The sequence below is a fragment of the Lygodium microphyllum genome, chromosome 7 (assembly GCF_053477565.2).
Source record: "Lygodium microphyllum isolate KBCC chromosome 7, Lygodium_microphyllum_v1.1.10, whole genome shotgun sequence".
Taxonomy (NCBI): Eukaryota; Viridiplantae; Streptophyta; class Polypodiopsida; order Schizaeales; family Lygodiaceae; genus Lygodium; species Lygodium microphyllum.
The window spans coordinates 34444530-34467510 of record NC_141141.1 but is presented as its reverse complement, the minus strand read 5'-3'; positions in this window follow the sequence as shown (position 1 = coordinate 34467510).

Below are 22981 nucleotides of genomic sequence, written 5' to 3'. Positions count from 1 at the left end.
GCAAGCTATTACAAGAGGACAAAAGGTTAAAGAAGGTGATAGAAATAATATAAAAACCTATTGAGATAAACCCTAAATAGGATGATAAGGGGATGCAAGTCCTTAACCATGATGTGGAAGTCGGTCCTCTAAAAGTTGTTGATGGAAAGGCTGATCCCAATAAGGTGCTGCCAAAGAAGAAGGTAAAAGCTAAGAAAGAGGCACCAAAGCTTGTTCATTAGTGATGACCAAGAAAAAGAATGGTCTGGTGGGAGAAGAGAACCATTTCTAGCTATCATGAATTTGATTTAATGAGTTCTCTTTGCGAGGTAAAGCTTGACATGAATCTCTTGCAATTGATCAAGTTATCTCTAGGAGTGTATAAAAAGTTCAAGAAGATAATTTGAATTGGGTATATCGTTGAGCCATTGGGAATAGTTCAGGTGGAAAATGATTGGTTTGAACATGAGAAAAAGCTTTGCCCAAGGGTAGTAGCATATGTTGACGGGAAATTAGTGAAACATAACATTGTGGATATGGGATCCTTCGTCAACATTATGAGTTCAGAATTGATAGAAAGATTAGGGCTAGAAATCCAAAAGGATGCATCCACAATCCTCCAAATGGCTGATGATAGTTTAACGCAACATGAAGGTTGCATGACCAAAGTCCACATGACTGTTGCTAATGCGGAATGCATTGTGGACTTTAGGGTTATCAGGTTTGTAGGGTGGGCAAGCTATCAAGTCTTGTTAGGAAGGCCATGGATCTTGCAATCTAACTATCAAGTTGATATACCTACTGATCGTTTGATTTTTGGTAGAGGTACCCAACGTATAATAATGGATGTATATCTTGAATCTCCTCAAAGTGAGAGAGTACCTTTATCTTCCATCTCATAGAGGGACTTCGTCAAGTGACAAATCAAAAGAGGGGTCCACTATAGAAGATGTCTACCAAATGACTCTAAATGAGCCAATAGAAGCTCAAGATAGAATAAGAGATATGGATGTGATTGAGCTAGACCTCATATGTTGGATGACCCATTACCAATTAAATTAGGATCTATGCTCAGTAGTCTAGAAGAAAGGAAGGGCTACATGTCCTTGATCGAAAAATTATGTGACATCTTCGTCAGAATTTTTGATGAGTTGATGGGTATTCCTCCTAGTTTAGCTATGCACACCATTCCCTCGAAGGAAGGTAGCTGCCTTATGCGACAAAAAGAGAGACATATGTCTTTCGAGCTAAGGGATGGCCTATCTGAGGATGTGGGAGCTTTCATTCAACCGCCAAGACCCACGGACTACTTATTGTTTCAAGCGTTCCAAGCGAGCTCTAATGGCTATCTCTCACCTAGCTGACGCGCCGTCGATCCTATGAGTGTAGTGAGCTCACCTTGATGCCGATACGAGTTGCCTCCTCTCTCACACACCCCGGTAGATCCATGATCCTAGATGCGAGCTCAAGTATCCTCAAGCCTCCTCCATCTCCAAGCTCCATCCTCCATAGCCGCACACGAGAAAAGAGAAGAGAAGAAAAGAAGAGAAGAGGAGATGGTAAAGAGCTTCACCCTCTTGATCCCTCACTCACACACACTCACTCCCTCACACTCTCACACTCCCTCTCTCAAGAGCACACACAAGCAAGAAGATGAGGAGAAGAGAAGAAGAAGGGAGCTCTTGTTAGCCACACACCAAAGAATGAGCTATCATTCACTTTTTAAACTTTATATATACAAACCCTAAAATACCATGGACACCCATCCCTTTTTTATATGACCGGCCCTTGTGGCAAGGTCTTGTTTCCATTTCCCTCTTCTAGCCTTATGCCTCTAGCCTACACCCATCTACTATTTTACAATTGGCACAGGAGGGAGCCTGGTGCTCTTTTACAAGAGTTTTTTGAGTTTTTTGAGGCGTCCTTCATTTAAAATTGCGATTTTTGCTCCGGCTTAGCTTTGGAGGTCGCCTGCATGTCTTTGCTCTTTTTCCATGTTTTTTCTGCTTTTTTCTTCCTTTTTCTGCCATCTTGACTTAGGGTTAATGCACACTCGGATTTTTCCATTCTTCTTCATCACGATGACTATGGGTGATACCTAGTCTGTGTATTCAATGTCGTAAATGAATCCTCCCATCAGCTTATCAATCTCCTCTTTGACATCATGAGCATGTTTTGGATTCATAGGGTATGATCGCTGCTTGATCGACGTTGCGTCTGGCGTCATGGGTATGTTGTGAGTCACGACACTCGGATCTACCCCCTTAAGCTCTTCTAAGGACTAGGAGAGCACGTCTATGTACTCTCGCAAGAGAGCGACAAGACTCATTTCTTCTTCCTCAGTCAAGTCATTGGCAATGAAGACTGGTTGGGGTGTTTTCTCTTCTTGGGCTACGTTCATCTCCTTGACCTTGGTTGGTCCCTCGATCGGTTTGCTTGTTTGCCATTGACGCTTGGCACCTAACAGAACTACTACCCTATCCCCTTTTTTTAATTTTGTAAATCATTTAGGGAGGTCATGTGGTTTTCGCTGTTCTTTCGTTTGTGTATCCCTGGGTTGTTTTGCCTTTTCCTGCCTTGATCGCCCGTGCCTCAGGTGGATGGGTAGGTCCCCCTTGGTGTGTCTGGCCGTGGGCGGCCTAGGGATTTCTGGATCACTATCCGAACTAATCTCCAACTTAGAGTTGAACTCCCCGCCGTTGCTAGAAGAGGTGGTCTCCCTGGTGGGCGGAGTTCGGACGGCGACTTTGTCCTAAGCATTGATGTTGTTCCTGGCTGGGCTAGGCCTGCTTGCTCAAGATCTACGGCCCCTACGTGTTCCAACCAGGCATGATCACATTCCATGCGCATGACTCCTCGCTCTATCATGAAGATACTCTTTTTCTGTGGCTTGGAGTCTACTCATACTTGCTCTATTTCTTGCCCCTCAGTGTCGTACTCCACGGTGTCTACCTCACCCTCACTTTCATCATTGAAGGATCGGCAGTCTTTGTTTTCATCGTTAGAGTCCTCTTTGTTAGACTGGTCGTCATCTCCTAGGGCTTGGTATATCTCTTGTCGTTGGTCAGGAACTAGGGCCCAGTTATACATGAGGTTTAAGTCATGCACTCTGGTCCATCGCCACTTGGATTCATCTAGGAGATCCTGGAGTGGTTTGAAGTTTGCAGCTGGATTGCGAGCTAGCTTGTCCGTTAAGTATTCCAGTATCTCTTGGAGTTCCCTTTTGTTGGTTGGGACTTGGAAATTGAAAGGTTTAGGTTTCCCACAAAGGGCTCCTGCCATCATGCAGACTGGCGCAGAGGGTGTGTCGTTAGACTTGCTGATTGTTTTGATGGCTTGCTCATACGCCTCATGATCAGAGAACGGCAGGTTGATTGTAGCGAGAACGTGCACCAATCTCGCTCGTCCTCTGGGCATGGGATATAATTGGTCAAGGGCCTGTATGACTTCTTGACCTGGGCGTTACCCTTGAGCATAGCAGAGATGGCATCTAAGTCGACTGGTGAGGTCTTCCAAGTATCCATCTCTATTCTCATGGCATCCGTTCTATTGCCCAGGAAGATCAAGCCGTTACCCCAATCTTCGATGACTCTAGCGTTGCGCATCCAGGGTCGGCCTAATAGGATATCGTAGTCCACTCCCTTCATGACTATAAAGTCCACAGAGAATTGGACACCTGCGATCTTCACTGGCCAATTCTTAAGCACCCCGAATGGTTTGACTCTCATACCGTTTGCTAATGTGACATTAAACCTAGCAGTTTTAATAGGCAGGTTTTCCCAAGTCTAAAGCACCGCGTGGCTAAGCACACTAACCCCAGCTCTCGTGTCCACGATTCCCTTTCTTGTTATATCGCCTAGGGCTAGAACCGGGAAGACCGCATGCATCTTGGAACCTTCCCAGAAGGCATTGACGTGTAAGGATTTAGGCATAGAGTGCAGCGTCAAACTCGGTATTTGCGTCTCTGCATCATGGTCATGCGGGTCTGCCCGTGACCTGCTCTCTTGACCCTTCAACCCATGCTTAAGATCTTGCCATAGGGTGGGATGCTGCCTAAGCAGATCTCCCAGGCTAAGTGTTATAGGGGTAGTCACCAACGTGGTCAGGAGATCGTTGGGTGCTCGTCTTTATCCTAACCTGGATTGTCCTGACCAATGGCCGTGATTGATCTGCGGCCCTATAGCATCAAGGCTTGGCCCTAGCGGCACTGCTTGTGGTGCAATTGCTTCCCCCGACCATGGTTGAGGAGGTGAGGTTGGTGTGCTTATGCTAGATAGGTCGTCGATTTCGTCCTCTATGATGGGCTCAACATCTTTTAGATGCTCTTGAGCCTCCTTCACCCATTCCTTCACTTTTTCTATATCCTCTAACTGTTGCTTTGGATGTAGGTATTCCCCTACCTTAGCACTTCCCTTTTCAGCCGTCTTAGGGGCTGAAGTCTCTGCCTCTGCGTCAGAGACCTTCTTTCCAATAGGCAGAGTTGTAGCACTCTCCGTTTTTAGTGCAATTTTAGCTTTCGACCTCTTCTTCTTCCACCTACGACTTTTTTTCCCTATCGAAGCTGCGTCAAGGTTGCTAGGTCCTGGCAGTGATATGTTGGCCTGATTTGTCTGGGCATGGGTCATGACCCGTAATGAAATTAGTGTCGCCTCCCCATCGAGATTCTCGACTCCAAACAGCCCCAATGGGACAGATGGTATGTTGGCTGAGCGAGAAGACGGCTTTCGATTTGGGCAATCGACGAAGAGATGAGTAATTCCGCACTCAGCACACCTTTGGTCAGCCTTTGTCTCTATTTTTCTGCTCCCTTTCAGGACAGCATGATGAGACATGACCTGGGTCAATAGGTGATTGGCTCCTGCGTCTGCCCTCCTAGGCCTCTACCTCGTCCTCTTAATAATGCCATCATCAGCACGGGGCGATAATCCATGAGGACAGCGTTGCCCTTATCATCATGCGAGATGTAAGGGCATATGTAAGTTTCTTCCTCATTTGGTTCTTCCACGTAGTGGACTAGAGCATCGCTCGGTGGATGGGTCACATAAGGACCAGGTGGTCTGGGTATGCCAGTAGGGTTTATGTGCATCCTAGGAACAACTGGCTTAATGTTGTTAGGCACAGGGAGGGCCAATGGGGTTCCCCTTCCGAAGAATGGCTGCGTCCTGTTCGCTAGGTAAGGGTGGCCATAGGGTTGAGAGTATGGAAGTCTTCTTGATAATCTACAATGCGTGATGTCATTACCAAACCTACCGCAGTTAGCACAAGGTCTTGACACTCGGTTGGCAAGTGGTTTTCGCCACAGTACACGCATTGGACGTGTGGGCACGTTGGTCATCTCAACATGTCTTGCAACCTGGCTAACTCCATCTTTACATCAGCCATGTCTTGGTCTCGGTGGCCTTCCCCTTATCTTGGGATGATGGGATTGATCGCTCACTAGAGGCTGACACTCTCTCTGAGCTTCAGGAGTTGGTCTCTTCTAGGTTCAAGCTCCTGGAGCTCCGCTCCTTCAGTTGATCATCGACTCTGATGGCTTTCTCAAACACTCGAGCTAGCGTGTCTCGCTGCAAGCTTGAATTGCCTGCCAAAGCCTTATATAACTCCTCATCTCAAATTTCACTGATGAATACAGTCAAAACTGCTCTTTCAGTCGGTTGCTCGTCCATAGGGATTTTCTTAAAGAGACTCCTCACGTGGGTTACGTAGTTGCGAATGTCCTACTTCTCTTTCTGCTTGACGTTCATCAAGCATACTAGCAGATTGTCAGAGTATCTAGGCTCGGCAAATCTCTTAATGAAGAGATCTTTGAGGCCACTGAAGTTGGCTCGTTCTGCGGCTTGTATATCAAGTCCTTCCCTTGTCACCTAAGAAAAGCCCGAACACTTGAGAGCATTGAGTCATGTCGTTGAGGCTGTTGGCTTCGCAGACTTGCTCAAATTGCTCTACAAAACTGTATGGATCGTCATGGGGTTGGTATTTGTCGAGTTGCTTGGCAACGATAGGGATTTTAGACTGGCTCTTTGAGCCTTGGTTCACTCCTAATCCTACAGAGATGTCGCTAGTGCCGTAGCACTTTGCTGCTCTGTTGTCGTGTTATCTAGCAGCCGCTTCATGAGAAGATCGTTCAACGTCAAGTCTCCTTCTAGGGCTCTCTCGTGATCTGTTCGGTTTCTTCCTGCTAAGTTCAGCACTCGTTGTACCTCACGTAACTCCGTGCTTTGCCTTTGGCTCGTAGCATGCTGGTCCCTATTGTATTCGACTATGCTTTGCAAAGCCTTGCGGGCTAGTTTCCTCTCTTATTCTAGGTCTGTGATGATAGCGTCTGCCGTCCTGCCGCGGTGCTCGTACCGGGCGAGTGCATCATAGCCGCTGACCAGCTACTGAATAGCCTCTGGGATGACGTTTAAGTCTAGTTTCTCATTAGACCTATGGTCTGAGCCTTCTTCTGCCATAGTTCTATTATCGTGCTTTGTCAAGCTGTCAATCAGGTTGAGTAGATTTGTCAAATCCACATCATTGACGCCACTTGCTTGGTCCCACTTCGCGCGTTGATGGTTTGTCTACGTCTTGGGTCCTCTCCTGTTGGTGGGTTCCTTGAGTGGTTTATCTGAGTGAGTTCCTTCAGTTATTGAATACAATCCTCAATTTATGGTCACTTAGCATGCATGTTGCTCCTCGTGCACTTGTGCTCAACCAGGCTTTCAATTTCTTTAAGTGGATTCAAGTGCGGAAATTCAAGGTGAGTGCAACAAACAATCTCGAAGCGCCTTATGCACTCTTGCTTTGTTTCGGGCCTGATAGGCTTGTTGGTCAATTTTTTGGCCGCCTTGACAGGGTTTAGGGTCTTTCTGGTATGTTGCCTCATTTGTTCTTGGCCGATCAGGTTTTAACTACTCAGTGCTTTGCTTCTAGGTCTTTGGGTCTCGCTGCTACCTACTTCAAGCTGCCAAGCGACTGCTCCCTACGATTCCGTCTATTCCATGTGCTAGAATCAAGTTCTGAGCATCAGAAGGACTTTCGACAGTTTGCGCTGTTGAGCTCTAGCCGGGTCGGGTCAAATTTCTGAGAATTTGATAAAAATTTTCACTCGGCCCAGCTGGTCCGAATTGCAGGGTTTGAGTGGGTCACTCGGACGGGCCGAGGTACATGGGCTGAGGGCCAAATTCGGAACTTGGGTAGGGTAGACTCGAACGGGTCGAGGCGCAAACTCGGACGAAGTCGCTCGAACAGGTTAGCTCGGACGGGCCGAGTGGTCAATTTGGACGAGGTCACTCGGACGGGTTGAGGCACTTTGGCCGAGGGCGGAATATGACATGTGACTGAGGGCCGAATTGGTCAATGGTCTGAATGCTCGACTCAGACAGGCCGAGTAGGTTTGGGCCGAGGGCTGATTCTGGGACTCGGCCCAAAAGCGGCCGCTCAAACGGGCCGAACGCGGCGCAATGTCAATAGCGAGAGTTTGATTTCGCTTGATTCTTGCAATTTAATCAATCATGGCAAGCATAAACCTCCAGATCCTATCTAGGGGGTAGGGGAAGGGATTCGTATACCTGAATAGAGCGGTAGGCTCATCGATGGTGCAATCAGATCGAATCGTGCAATGGCTCTCCCTCTCTCTCACTGAAATGGTCACAAATGAGCTCTACCTTGGCCTCTTGGCTCTTATGCCCCTTTCTGGGTATGGTGTTGATGCCCCCAATCACTCACTTGCCAATCTTAGGCATCACAAGCAAGCTTTTTGCCATGTTTTGCATGATTTTTGCCATGTTTTGCCATGCTTTGCAACAGTAAACCCTACCCTTCTCTGGTGCGATTTCCTAATCCTAACCTACTCTAAATGCAACAAGAATCGAAAGCAAAAAACTGAAATAATTTCTCCATGTTTCCCAATCATCCAACAACAAAATATCCCAAAATACTTACTTGTTTTGAAGATCAAAAACACCCAAACTTCCTACCTATCTCAAGCTCCGTTTCGGGGATGAATCCCTTACTTCGATGCTCGATATGAGGCATGAAAGTGCTCAAGCTTGAATCCGTTGGGCCCGGCAATGGAACCAAAATGTGGGAGCTTTCGCTCAACCTCCAAGACACACGGACTGCTTATTGTTTCAAGAGTTCCAAGTGAGCTCTAATGGCTATCTCTCACCTAGCCGATGATCCTATGAGTGTAATGAGCTTACCTTGATGCCGACACGAGTTGCCTCCTCTCTCACACACCCCGGTAGCTCCATGATCCTAGATGCGAGCTCAAGCATCCTCAAGCCTTCTCCATCTCCAAGCTCCATCCTCCATAGCCGCGCGTGAGAAAAGAGAAGAGAAGAAAAGAAGAGAAGAGGAGATGGCGAAGAGCTTCACCCTCTTAATCCCTCACTCTCACACACTCACTCCCTCACACTCTCACACTCCCTCTCTCAAGAGCACACACAAGCAAGAAGATGAGGAGAAGAGAAGAAGAAGGGAGCTCTTGTTAGCCACACACCAAAGAATGAGCTCTCATTCACTTTTTGAACTTTATATATATAAACCCTAAAATCTCATGGGCACCCATCCCTTTTTTACATGACTGGCCCTTGTGGCAAGGCCTTTTTTCCATTTCCCTCTTCTAGCCTTATGCCTCTAGCCTACACCCGTCTAGTATTTTACGATTGGCATAGGAGGGAGCCTGGCGCTCTTTTATAAGAGTTTTCTGAGTTTTTTGAGGCACCCTTCATTTAAAATTGCGCTTTTTGCCCCGGCTTAGCTTTGGAGGTCGCCAGCGTATCTATGCTCTTTTTCCATTTTTTTCTGCTTTTTCCTTCCTTATTTCTCCATCTCGACTTGGGTTTATGGAGGAGCTAGAGAAATTGTGTAAGATTGTGTGGGAGCTTTCCCTCAACCGCCAAGACCCACGGACTGCTTATTGTTTCAAGCGTTCCAAGCGAGCTCTAATGGCTATCTCTCACCTAGCCAACGCACTGTCAATCCTACGAGTGTAGTGAGCTTACCTTAGTGCCGATATGAGTTGCCTCCTCTCTCACACAAGCTGGTAGCTGCACGATCCTAGATACTAGCTCAAGCATCCTCAAGACTCCTCCACCTCCAAGCTCCATCCTCCATAGTCGTGCACACAAGAAGAGAGAAGAGAAGAGAAGAAGAGAAGAGGAGATGGTGAAGAGCTTCACCCTCTTGATCCCTCACTCTCACACACTCACTCCCTCACCCTCTTACATTCCCTCTCTCAAGAGCACACACAAGCAAGAAGATGAGAAGGAGAGAAGAAGAAGAAGACTCTTGTTGCCACACACCAAAGAATGATTTCTTATTCACTTTTTGAACTTTATATATACAAACCCTAAAATCCCATGGGCACCCATCCCTTTTTTACATGACCGGCCATTGTGGCAAGGTCCTTTTTCCATTTCCCTCTTCTAGCCTTGTGCCTCTAGCCTACACCCATCTAATATTTTACAATTGTCACAGGAGGGAGCCTGGCACTCTTTTACAAGAGTTTTCTAAGTTTTTTGAGGCGCCTTTTTATTTAAAGTTGCACTTTTTGCCCCGGTTCATCTTTAGAGGCCTTCTGCGTGTCTTTGCTCTTTTTCCATCTTCCTTTTGCTTTTTCCTTCATTTTTTTGCCATCTCGACTTGGGGTTAACATTACCCCCTCCTAGACGAGTGCTAGTCTCATGGCACTTCGGCGTTGGTATAAGGGTGAGGGCCACATGTAAACTCAGGTGCTTGTGGAAGCTCAAGAATAATGTTCGTCGGAGCAGCTCATTGGATGTCATGGGTGGACGAGGGCCTCCGAAGTTGGTGGTTTGGCGCTTTTGGGGTGCCTGAAGAAGAAGGTGTGGTGCTCTACCTAAGGGGAGTGCTTTCCTCAGCGTGTTGGTGCATTGTGCTCGTGCTAATGGAATGGGGAGGTGGGTCTAACCGCAGGTGAGCTTGGGTGATGTCCCACACTTGAGGACCCCATTTGTGCCAAGGGGGTGCGGTGCCAGTGGCTTAGGGTGACAGGTCTAATCGTAGGAGAGTGTTACCTCCCTAGGTGTGTCCTGCCCTTGATGTGCCCTAAGCGTGAAGTGGGGGAGCAAAAAGGGCTAGGGGTTAGGAGCGGAGCCAGCCAACCGAAGCCATCAGACACGCCTAACTTAAGGACCCCTAGGTGCAGTGATTATGCTTTTGTGGTGCTAAGTGGTTTTGCAAGTGAGTTTTTCCGTCTATTCAGTGTGGAATGGCGTTCGTGCTTTTTTTTTTGGTGGATACATTTAGGGATAGTATTACATCAGGAGTATGACAGCCAAGTCTAATACTCATCATCGGAATGAGGGGGGGAAGGAGGGCAGATGGATTTGCGTAAAAATTGGTGGCTTTGCATGTACACTTTCAGGTTCATGCGGACGTGGAGAGAGCTGGTGGATAGGAAGGGGTGATTACACCTAGTGAATTGGCTGTCACTCATATCCTCTAGGAGAGCTAGGCAAAATGAAGGTAGTAGGCTAGCTCTCATCATTAAGCAGGCCATAGCGCAGCTATCAATAGCATTGGGATCAAAAAAGAGGGGAGGCAAGCCGTTTTCTTGCGGTGCCAGATCTTGCTTGAGTAGGAGCTTAAGGAGCCTACGGTAATTACACGTAGTTATGAAAGCGGGATCAGGACATGAGGAGAATTCCGCAAGGAAGCACGTCATGGAGTCGGTTAGGCTTCCTAAATCAAAAAGTAGAGCATCCTTGAAGGAGGTGGCATTGGAATTGTAGATGACGGGGAAGTCATGCCTCCCATGGAGGGTAGCGACAAAATCCATGCCTACCCTAGGAGGATACGCCATGAATGTGGGGTCGTTCCTCTCATAGAGTAGGGTGTTGCAAAATGCCATCCAAGTGAGCATGTTAGTATTGCATATTCGCTTTCTCCAGAGGGCTTGGCAGTCGTAGCCCCTTACGGTGTGTGGCACTTCATACACATTGTCTTGCCAAAATTTTGCTTCCTCCGTGCCCCATAGAGTGGGGGTCTTTGCCCTGTCATCCAGCCATTTTTGGCCTAGTCGGCTGCCATCCGCGATCACTTCCTCCATTACTTTGATCGGCAAGACCCTTCTCAGGCTCTTAGGCATAAGGAAGCTGAAAGAGAAAGGGTCCTTTTCAATTTCCTGCCATTTCCAGACCACCAGCTCCGCGTGGAATTGCGTGATTGTGCGGTGAGGGGGGTTGTGGGATTACATCTTCCGCGAATCTGTTCACGTCAACTTTGAATGCGGCTTCCTCCCCTTGTCGATTTTCTTGTGGTGCTCTCTCTTCAAATCCTAGGGCATCCGCTTCTTGGGGGGTTAGGCCAGCTAGCAATAGGTATTTCCATTGCTCGTCTAGGGCTCAGCCTAACCTCCGCAGGTTGGAGTGGCAATTGTAGTCCTGCATGTAGGGCTCTTTGTGCAATGTTGAGCTTTCTTTGTGCCACCTCCAATGGCTCTCCCTCCTCTGAGCGGGTAGTGTCCCTGATGGTGTCGATGAAGGATTTTTGTTGGGCATTGAAGGCCACTTGGGCGGCTTCTGCATTGCTCTCTGCAATGATCTTTTCCTTTTCTACCAAAGCGAGGCATCGTGCCAGTGTCTTCACCCTCTTTTCATTATGCACCGCCCACTCCTCTGCCTTCTTGTTCATGTCCTCCATGCTCTCCCCTTGCTTTAGGGTCAGTATCATGAGCCTTTGCTCTTGGTCCTCCAATTCCTTGATCAGCCTCTCCTGTTCTTCTCTTTCCGCATTCAACTGACCAGTTAGGCACTCAATCTCTTCTTGCTGCTCCTCCATGTCCTACGTTCTTTTCTCATCCCTAGCGTTGAGCTCAGCCATGAGCTCTTCAACTTTAGCAGTTTTTGTAGTGAGCTCCTGGTATTGCATTATCAAGAGCTTATGTTCCCTTTGCATCTTCACCAGCTCTTGTGTTTCATTCTCGAGCTGTTGCTCCAGTGCTTCTCTCTGTCATCCTTAGCCTTTATTTCCTGCTTAAGATCTGTGATCTTCCTTTGTTGCATGGCTATCACCCTTGTTTTGTCAAGCTGGAAGGTGACTATTGATTCCTTCTTAGCTGCCAATTCAGCCCACCGCTACCTTTCACTCCTCCTTAGCTCTCTCCAACTGCAAGAGTAGCTCGATGATGTATTCGTCGTAATTAGTTGGCGGCGTCATCGTTGTTTGGATGGGTGTTGTTGAGGCCTCCACATTTTGTCGCTTGGGATCTTGCCTAGACTCTGTGTCTGTGGCCGGCCGCTTTTGTCCTATAGTCATGGTTTCAGTGCTCGTCCCCTGGGCTATCTCCTTGTTAATGAAATACTGCATCCATGCCACAAGATTTGATATGTCTATACTGGTGGGGATGCTGGGAGTGATAGCGGTTGGCTCAGTGGGAGGCACCAATAGAGTAGGAATTGGGTGGATTGGGGCCTTGCCCTTGCCCTCAGTGATGGTGGGCGGCACAATCTCCGACCTAGGCCTTTCTTCTCTATGTGGGCTCAAACTCCCCAGTTCATCAACTCTGCATTGTTGTTCTATGGACCAGTGTGTAGCTTCCACCAAGTCCTCTTTCTCCTTCTTAGTTCTTCCTCTTCTTCATCAGCCTTTCTTCGCCTTTCCTCTTCTGCTTTTCTCTCCTCTTCCTTCTTCTTCTCTTTTTCTTCCTTTTCCTTTCTTTTTCTCTCCTCTGCCTCCTGCTTCAATGCCTTCCTAGCCTTCTGTAATTGCTCCCTTTCTTTTTCTTCTTCCTGTTTTTCTTCTTCTCCCTCTCTTTGCCCTCCCTAAGGGACTCTCTCTTGGCTTTCTCCAAGTTTTCTTTCTCTTTCCTACGGCCCTCGTCATCCTTTTTCTTTTTCTTTTGCACTGCCTTCTTCTCGGTCTCCTTGACCTGCTTTTTACTTTTTTGTTCCTCCCCTTCTTCCTCGGTCTCTGTCCTATCACTGGACCTCTCCTAGTGTTGATGAGGAGGTGATCTGTCGGGTGTTTCCCCCTCCCCCTCTTCTGCCTCCTGTGCCTCCTTCACGGCCTCTTGGATAAGCGCCGTTAAGACACCTCCATACTTGATGTAAGAGGCCTTGGGTGAAGCTTTCTTCCTCTCTGTAGCCTTGGAGGCTGGAGACCCTCCACTTTGCTAGCACACTTCCTAAAGCCAATGCTTTGGCTGCCTGGTCGATAGTTTTTTGCACATACTCGTTCCAATCAATTTCGTCCAGAGTGTGGGCCACTACGTTCTCTAGCACGGGTACATTGATTCGATGCATCAGAGATTTGTAGCGTTGGCTGGAGAAGAGGACATGTACTAGCTTTGCTTGCAGCCTAGCTTCTACATCGGGGATGTCTAGGATGCTGATGTCGTCATTGGTGAGTACCTCCTCCTTTTTCATTTTCAGCATCGCATAGACATCCCTCTTCTGTTTTCTCTCCGTCTTTGGCTCCAACCCCAACGCCTTCTCTACCAAGGCTGGGTCTAGACGGACCTACACCTGCTTGATACTTTCTCCTCTACCCAACCACCATCACTGTGCCACATTCTTGGTCTGGGTCATACGATCTGAGGAACTCTACGCACTTCAGGTGGTCCGGCTCCTATGAGAATTTTTCAAGGTACTTGCTAAGGTTACATTGCTCGACCACCCTCCTAGCCGCTTCCTCCCTAGCCACCACAACTTCTATGTTGCGGACGGTTCGAAACTTAAGCTGGCCGAAGGCGCAGTTTTCTAGGTGGATGAGATATTTCTCTCTTTCCTTGTCTGTGAACGGGAGTTGGTGGGCCTGGTCTTGCTGCGACATCTTTTGTTCGTGTCATAAACCATAATTTTCATTAGTGCTTGCGACATAATAATTTGCTGAAAAAGAAAAACTCTATGCTTTTGAATGAATTCATTAAGATCTAATGCAGATTCTCCTTTTCAGACTTTGACTTTTTGCCCTTTACTTCAAAATTTCCATGCCCTTTTCCTACCCCATCTGTTTTTTATAATATATGGCTATGTGTTTGACTGACTTTGATTTGATTTACTGATTCTGATTTGATTCACCTTACCCCCTCCCCTTCTAGCTTGAGAAGAATCCTTCATAGGATTTAGGGTCAGAAGGTTAAGGGCTTTCGGCATGGAGGTGTAGGGGTTACTTATGAAGGAGCCAAGTATAGAAATTGGGATTGTATTCCAAATGGGCTTCGCGGTCCAGGTCAGAGGGTTTAATCCCCACTTGGGTGATGTATGTGAGAACATCGGTTAGGAACTTGCCCGAGTTGACTTAGCTAGCAATGTGTAACTCCTCCTCAGTCAACAAGCGGTCGAGGTAGGGGTGTCCTTTGATGTGTTCTTCTATAGGACGGTTTCGGAGAGTGGTTAACACTTGATATGAGGTTGGCGCGACATATGTGGGGTCGTACTATGTGGTTTTGATAGCGTGGCGCTGCTCAGTGTTGGTCATTATTCGGCATCCTTCAACTTCCCATTGCAACCTAAGAGCGTACCAATGCCTTAAGAATTGGGATTCCGTCTCGGCAAGTCTTGACAGCTCTGCAACTTCTTGGTCAGTGATGGCAAAAGTGGTTTGATGATCATACGACGTGATGAGGCGTCATTTGATTGCTTGCTCTTTGGAGATCTCACTATTGAGCAACTTAGCAGCGGAGGTAGCAGCTTTTGCAAATGCGAATTCAAACGTTTCCCAAGAACAAGGCATCGTTTGAACTTCGGTTGCGAAGGATTCGTCCAATAGGCCTAAGTCGAGGCGATCGTAGCTCAGAGCTAGCAACACAAAAGTGGCATCCAGTCACTTAATGCAATCCACCACGTCATCCCCTGTTTCTTCAGCTAAATCAGCTGCTAGTGAGAGAAAGGATTTCCTCTCGTAAGAGGGCCTAAGGCCTGTGGGTGGTTGGGGTTTTTTAGGACTTGAGCCTTTGGCGACGAAAAGTTGCGGTGATGAGTGCTCTTAAGCTTGCAATTGGGTTGCTGGGACAAAGGCTGGGTTAGGAGCAGCCTCGAGTGACAGCCTGCTGCTTTCAGGATGGATTTGGAAAGTCGGATCGACTCTGGCGGGTGATGACTCTTGTGACGGTGGTTGTCACTTGGGTCGATAGGCTTGGGTGACTCTCTTGGGTTTGGGCGTGGATGAACTTGATGGTTGTGGGCCAGGGAAGCTCTACGGCTTATGCTTTTGAGGTTCTACGGTTTTTGGGATGATCAAGCTTGAGGCTGGCGTACGAGTGGTGCCTCTAACGATGTGGGCCTTAGGTATCCATAGCCAAGCATTGCCCTCATAGTAGCCTGAGGGCCTTAGGGACCCATTTTTGACTGATTACACGTCTATTCCTGTAACTGCATTTGGGCCTCCTAGGTTTAGATTTTCTGGTCTTCTGAGGGTAGGATCGTCGACTCCTAGGCGGTTGTTGCGACTGTTTAGGCATCCATTGAAGGCGAGGCTAGGGGGCCTTAACTTTGGTTGCTATGAGTTGCGGTCTATGAAACTTGGGGAGTAGTGGCCGTGCACTACCCCCTCCTTAGACTTGACTACATACGTTTGTATCGGTGGCTTTGTGGCCCAGGATGAGGTTGCGCAGCCCTTGCTGAAAGCTGTAACAATGCGAACATTGCCTATTGCAAGGTGGATGCGCTACGACACGTAGTCAACATTGCAGTGGGTCTACTTTTTGAAGGTTCGCCCCAGCAGTGACTCTATGCCTGCATTTTTAGCAGTTGGCAACACGTAAAAAATCATTGGAATAGTCTCAGACTCGATAGAAATGGTTGCTTTGCACTTGCCGAGTAGTGAGTAGGAATGGGCCCCATATGGGCTTAATTTGGCAGTGGTGGGTTGAAGTTGCGGTTTGCCAGTTGAGTCCAATGATCATGGGTTAAGACATTGAAGTCTGCTCCCTCGTCGATCAAGGCGTTGAAAGCACATGCTTGTTTTGGCGTGACCATGATACGGAGGTATGCGGGTTCTATAGCTTCCTCATCCTTATCGTCGATTTCAGTGATTGTGGCTACTCATACTTTGATAGGTGGTTCTAACATCGGTGGCTCATGCAAAGGATGCGTAGGAGGGTAGTACTTCTTGACACGACTGCCATTGCAGAAGCCTATTCCTTCACCGTTTAAGGTCTCAAGTTCGACATTGCCTGTTTGGCTGATCGCACGAACTTTAAAAGTCCAAGACCTCTAAATTTCATTTGTTTCTTATGCCCCTTAACTGAGTAGAGGAGCACTAAGTCACCCTGTTCGAACTCGCGCTGCTTGATGTGCTGGTGTCAAACCAGCTCTTGTGTCAGACTTTCTCACAAATCAGTGCATGGGTGGCTAGAAGATGAGTCTCCGAGAGGCGTTGGAGCTCAAGTAGGTGTTGTGTCCATGCCTCCTTCCCTTCCCATCATTCTTGAAGCACTATTCTTAGGCTAGGAATGAAGAATTCTAATGGTAGAATTGCTTCTATTCCATATGTCAGCCTAAAGGGGATTTGACCGACAACCGTTTTATAAGTTGTTCGGTAAGCCCATAAGGCTCCCATCAGCTTGTTGTCCCAGTCGCTGCGTGAAGTAGAGACAACCTTGGTTAGGACATTGACAAGAATCTTATTCGTTGATTCGGCCTGGCCATTTTCCTGAGGGTAGTATGGCGAGGATTTGCGATGAATGATGAGGAAGGTGGATAGGAGATGCTTGATCACTTCATTAATGAAGTGCGTGTCACTGACCAGTTCGATGGGGTAGCCAAATCGTGAAATCACTTGCTCCCATAAGAACTTAGCCATCGTTCTAGCGTCGTTTTTTCGTGTTGCTCTCGCTTCTGCCCATTTAGTGAGGTAATTCGTGGCCACAATGATGTACTTGGCCTGCGAATACTGTGCCGCAAGACTGACCCCTCTTGGTAGCAGCGTTCACCTTCTTATAATTGACGCACACTCGGATCTTTCCATTCTTCTTCATCACGATGACTATGGGTGATACCTAGTCTGTGTGCTCAATTTCGTAAATGAATCCCGCTCTCATCAGCTTATCAATCTCTTCTTTGACAGCATGAGCGTGTTTTGGATTCATAGGGTACGGTCGCTGCTTGACCGGCGTTGCTTCTGGCTCATGGATATGTTGTGAGTCATGACACTTGGATCTATCCCCTTCAGCTCCTCTAAGGACCAGGTGAACACGTCTATGTACTCTCGCAAGAGAGTGACAAGACTCGTTTCTTCTTCATCAGTCAAGTCCTCGGCAATGAAGACTGGTCGGGGTGTTTCCCCTTCCTGGTCTAGGTCCACCTCTGGTCCCTCGATTGGTTCGCTCATCTGCGCTTGACGTTTGGCAACTAACAGAACTACCACCCTATCTCCTTTTTTGAATTTCACAAATCTTTTAGGGAGGTCCTACGGTTTTCGTTGTTCTATCGTTCGTTTATCCCTGGGTTGTTTTGCCTTTTCTTGCCTTGATCGTCTGCGCCTCAGGTGGACAAGTAGGTCCCCCTTGGTGCATCTGGATGTGGGCGGCCAACGGATTTATGGATCACTATCTGAACTAACCTTTGATTCAGAGTCGAACCCTCCGTCTTTGCTAGAAGAGGTGGTCTCCTCCCTGGTGGGCGCAGTTTAGATGGTGATTCAGTCCTAAACACTGATGTCATTCCTGGCTAGGCTAGTCCTGCTTGCTCAAGGTCTATGGCTCCTACGTGTTCCAACCAGGCGTGATCACATTCCACGCGCATGACTCCTTGCTCCATCCTGAAGACACTCTTTTTCTACGGCTTGGAGTCTGCGCGTGTTTGCTGTGTTTCTTGTCCTTCAGTGTCGTATTCCACGGTATCTACCTCACCCTCACTTTCATCACTGAAGGATTGGCAGTCTTCATATTCTCGTTAGAATTCTCTTCATCAGACTACTCGTCATCTCCTAGAGCTTGGTATATCTTTGGTCGTTGGTCAGGAACCAGGGCCCAGTTATACATGAGGTTTAAGTCATGCACTCTGGTCCATTGCCATTTGGATTCATCTAAGAGATCCTGGAGTGGTTTGAAATTTGCAGCTGGATTGCCAGCTAGCTTGTCCGTTAGGTATTCCAGTATCTCTTGGAGTTCCCTTTTGTTGGTTGGGACTTGGGAGTTGACGGGCTTCGGTTTTCCATGAAGGCTTCCTGCCATCATGTAGACTAGTATGGAGGGTGTGTCGTTAGCCTTGCCGATTGTTTTGATGGCTTTCTCATACGCCTCGTGATTAGAGAACTGCAGGTCGATTGTAGCAAGGACATGCATCCAATCCCGCTCGTCCTCTGGGCATGGGATATACTTGTTCAAGGGCCCATAGGACTTCTTGACCTGAGCATTACCCTTGAGCATAGCAGAGATGGCATCTAAGTGGACTGGTGAGGTCTTCCAGGTGTCCATCTCTACTCTCACGGCATCCGTCCTATTGCCAAGGAAGATCAAGCCATTACCCCAATCTTTGATGACTCTAGCGTTGCGCATCTAGGGTTGGCCTAATAGGATGTCGTAGTCCACTCCCTTCATGACTATAAAGTCAATGGAGAACTGGACACCTACGATCTGCACTGGCCAATTCTTAAGCACCTCGAATGGCTTGACTCTCATACCGTTTGCTAATGTGATATTAAACCTAGCAGTCTCAATAGGTGGGTTTCCCCAAGTCTGAAGCACTGCGTGGCTAAGCACACTAACCCCAGCCCCCATGTCCACGATTCCCTTCCTCGTTGTATCGCCTAGGGCTAAAACCGGTAAGACCACATGCATCTTGGAACCTTCCCTAAAGGCATTGACGTGCAAGGATTTAGGCATAGAGTGCAGCATCAAACTCGGTATTTGTGTCTCTGCATCATGGTCATGAGGGTCTGCTGTGACCTGCTCTTGTGACCCTTCAACCCACTGCTTAATATCTTTCCATAGGGTGGGGTGCTGCCTGAGCAGATCTCCCAGGCTAAGTGTTACAGGGATAGTCACCAACGTGGTCAGGAGATCGTTGGGTGTTTGTCTCTCTCCTAACCTGGATCATGCTGACCAGTGGCCGTGACTGAACCGCGGCCCTGTAGTGCCGAGGCTTGGCCTTAGCGGCACTGCTTGTGGTGCAGTTGCTTCTCTCGACTTTGGTTGTGGAGGTGATGTTGGTGTACTCATGCTGGAGAGGTCATCGATTTCATCCTCTAGGATGGGCTCAGCGTCTTTTCGATGCTCTTGGGCTTCCTTCACCCATTCGTTCACCTTTTCTATGGCCTCTAACTGTCGCTTTGGATGCGGGTATTCCCCTACCTTAGCGCTTCCCTTTTCGGTCGTCTTAGGGGCTGACGTCTCTGCCTCTGTGTCAGAGACATTCTTTCTAGCAGGCAGAGTTGTAGCACTCTCCGTTTTTAGTGCGATTTTAGCTTTCACCTCTTCCTCCTCTGTCTACGGCTCTTTTTCCCTATCGAGGCTACATTGAGATTGCTAGGTCCTGGAGAGAGATACCGGCCTGCTTCGTTTGGGCATGGGTCATGACCCGCAATGGGATAGGCGTGGCCTCCCCATCGTGGTTCTCGACACCAAACAGCCCCACTGGGACAGATGACTCGTTGGCTGAGCTAGACGACGGCTTTCACCTTGGGCAATCGATGAAGAGATGGGTGATTCCACACTCAGCACACCTTTGGTCAGCCTTGTCTCTGTTTTGCTGCTCCCTTTCAGGGCAGCGTGATGAGACATGACCTAGGTGACCACAAGTCCAACAGGTGATTGGATCCTGCATTTGCCCTCCTAGGCCTTTACCTTGTCCTCTTCCTAACGCCATCACCGGTACGGGGCAATAATCCATGAGGATAGCGTTGCCCTCATCGTCATGCGAGACGTAAGGGCATATGTAAGCTTCCTCCTCGCTCGGTTCTTCCACGTAGTGGATAAGAGCATCACTCGGTGGATGGGTTACATAAGGTCCAGGCGGTCTAGGAATGCTTGTAAGATTTATTTCCATCCTAGGAATAGCCGGCTTAATATCGTTAGGCGCAAGGAGGGCCAATGGGACTCCCCTTCCAAAAAATGGCTGCGGCCTGTTCGCTAGGTAAGGTTGGCCGTATGGTTGTGAGTATGGAAGTCTTCTTAGCAACCTACAATGTGCGACGTCATGACCGAACCTACCGCAGTTAGCACAAGGTCTTGACCTAGGGTCTTGACACTCGGCTGGCAAGAGGTTTCCGCCACAGTACATGCATTGGACGTGTGGGCGCGTTGGTCGTCTCAACATGTCTTGCAACTTTGCTAGTTCCATCCTAACGTCAGCCAAGTCTTGATTCGTCTCGGTGGTTTTTCCCTTATCCTGGGATGATGGGGCTGATCGCTCACTCGAGGCTGATGCTCTCTCTGAGCTTCGGGAGTTGGTCTCTTCTAGGTTCACGCCTTTGGAGCTCCGCTCCTTCAGCTGATCGTCAACTCGGATGGCTTCCTCAAAGACCCTAGCTAGCGCGTCTCGCTGCAAGCTCGAGTTGCCTGCCAAAGCCTTGTATAGTTCCTTGTTCTGAATCCCACTGATGAATATAGTTGATATTGCTCTTTCAATCGGTCGCTCTCCAGTAGGGATTCTCTTGAAGAGACTCTGCACATGGGTCACGTAATCGAATGCCCTCCTTCTCTTTCTACTTGACGTTCATCAAGCGTACTAGTAGATTATCGGAGTATCTGGGCTCGGCAAATCTCTTAATGAAGAGATCCTTGAGGCCATCAAAATTGGCTCACTCTGCGTTATCTAAGCTCGTATACCACGTCCTACCCTTGTCGCCCAAGCAAAGCCTGAACACTTGAGAGCATTGAGTTAGGTCATTGAGGCCGTTGGCTTTGCAGACTTGCTTAAACTACTCAACAAAGCTGTATGGATCGTCATGGGGTTGGTACTTATTGAGTTGCTTGGCAATAATAGGGATTTTAGACTGGCTCTTTGAGCCTTGGTTTGCTCCTAATTCTACGAGCAGCGATGTCGCTAGAGCCATGGCACTTTGCTCTGCAACCGCGTTATCGAGCAGCCGCTTCATGAGAAGCTCACTCAGCGTTAAATCTCCTTCTAGTGCTCTCTCATGGTCCGTTTGATTTCTGCCAGCCAGGTTCAGCACCCGCTGCATCTCTCGCAACTCCGTGCTTTGTCTTTGGCTCCTAGCATGCTGATCCCTATTGTATTTAGCCATGCTTTGCAATGCTTTGCGGGCCAGCTTTCTCTCCTCTTCTAGATTTGCGATGATAGCATTTGCTGTCCTATCGCGGTGCTCATACCGGGCATGAGCGTCGTAATTGCTGACCAGCTCTGCTGAATAGCATCTGGAAAGGCTCCTAAGTTGAATTCCTCGTTAGATCTGTGGCCTGAACTTTCTTCTACCGTTGTCGAGTTATCGTGCTCCACCAAGCTATCGATCAGGTTCAGTAGACTTGTCAAATCCACTTCGTCGGCGTCCCTTGCTTGGTCCTACTTTTGCACGTTGATGGTTTGTCTATGTCTTGGGTCCTCTCCTATTGGTGGGTTCCTTGAATGGTTTATCTGGGTGAGTTCCTTCAGTTATTGAATACATTCCTCAATTTATAGCCACTCAATGTGTGTGTCTTTCCTTGTGCACTTGTGCTCAATCAGGCTTTCAGTTTCCTTAAGTGTACTTCTAGTGCGGAAACTTAGGGTGAGTGTAGCAACCAATTTCTAGGCGTCTTACAAACTCTCGCGTTGTTTCGGCCTAATAGGTTTGTTGGTCAATTTTCTGGCCGTCTTGGCGAGGTTTAGGGTTTCTCTAATATGTTGCCTCGTTTGTTTTCGGTCCAATCAAGCTTTACAACTCAGCGGTTTGCATCTAAGCCTCTGGGTCTCGCAACTGCCTACTTCTAGCTGCTAAGTGGCGGCACCCTACGATTTTGCCTATTCCATGTGCCAGAATCAAGTTCTGAGCATCTTAGTGGCCTTCGACAGTTTGAGCTGCTGAGTTCTAGCCGGGTTAGGTCAAATTTCTAAAAATTTGGTAAAAATCTACACTCGGACCAACTGGTCCGAATTGCAGGGTCCGAGTGGGTCACTCGGATGGGCCGAGGCGCATGGGCTGAGGACCAAATTTGGGACTTGGACAGGGTGGACTCGGACGGGCCGAGGAGTGGACTCGAACGAAGTCACTCGGATGGGTTGGCTCGGACGGGCCGAGTGGTCAATTCGGACGAGGTCGCTCGGACGAGCCGAGGCAATCTGTCCGAGGGAAGTGGGCCGAGGGTCAAATTTGACACGTGGCAGAGGGCTGAATTGGTCCACGGTCCGAATGGTAGACTCGGACGGGCTGAGTAGGCCGAGTGGGCCGATTAGGGTTTTGGCCGAATGGGCTGAATGGTAAGGGAGTGAGGGCCGATTCTGGGACTCGGCCCAGAAGTGACCATTCGGACGGGTGCATGTCAACAGCGCGAGTTTGGTGCGATCGAATCGAATCAAGCAATAGCTCTCTCTCTCTCTCTTTCACACTGAAATGGTTGCAAATGAGTCCTCCCTTGGCCTCTTGGCTCTTATACCCCTTCCCGGGTATGGTGTTGATGCCCCCAATCACTCACTTGCCGATCTTAGTCATCACAAGCGAGCTTTTTGCCATTTTTGCACGATTTTTGCTATGTTTTGCCCTGTTTTGCAACAGTAAACCCTACCCTTCTCCGGTGCAATTTCCTAATCCTATCCTACTCTAAATGCAACAAGAATCAAAAGCAAAATACTGAAATGATTTCTCCATGTTTCCTAATCATCAAACAAACAAAATAACCCAAAATACTTACTTGTTTTGAAGATAAAAAACACCCAAACTTCCTACCTATCTCAAGCTCCATTTCGGGGATGAATCCCTTACTTCAATGCTCGATATGAGGCGCGCAAGTGCTCAAGCTTGAATCTGTTGGTCCCGACAACGGAACCAAAATGTGGGAGCTTTCACTCAATTGCCAAGATCCACGGACCGCTTATTGTTTCAAGCGTTTCAAGCGAGCTCTAATGGCTATCTCTCACCTAGCCGACGCACAAGAAGAGAAGGATAGGGTTTACTG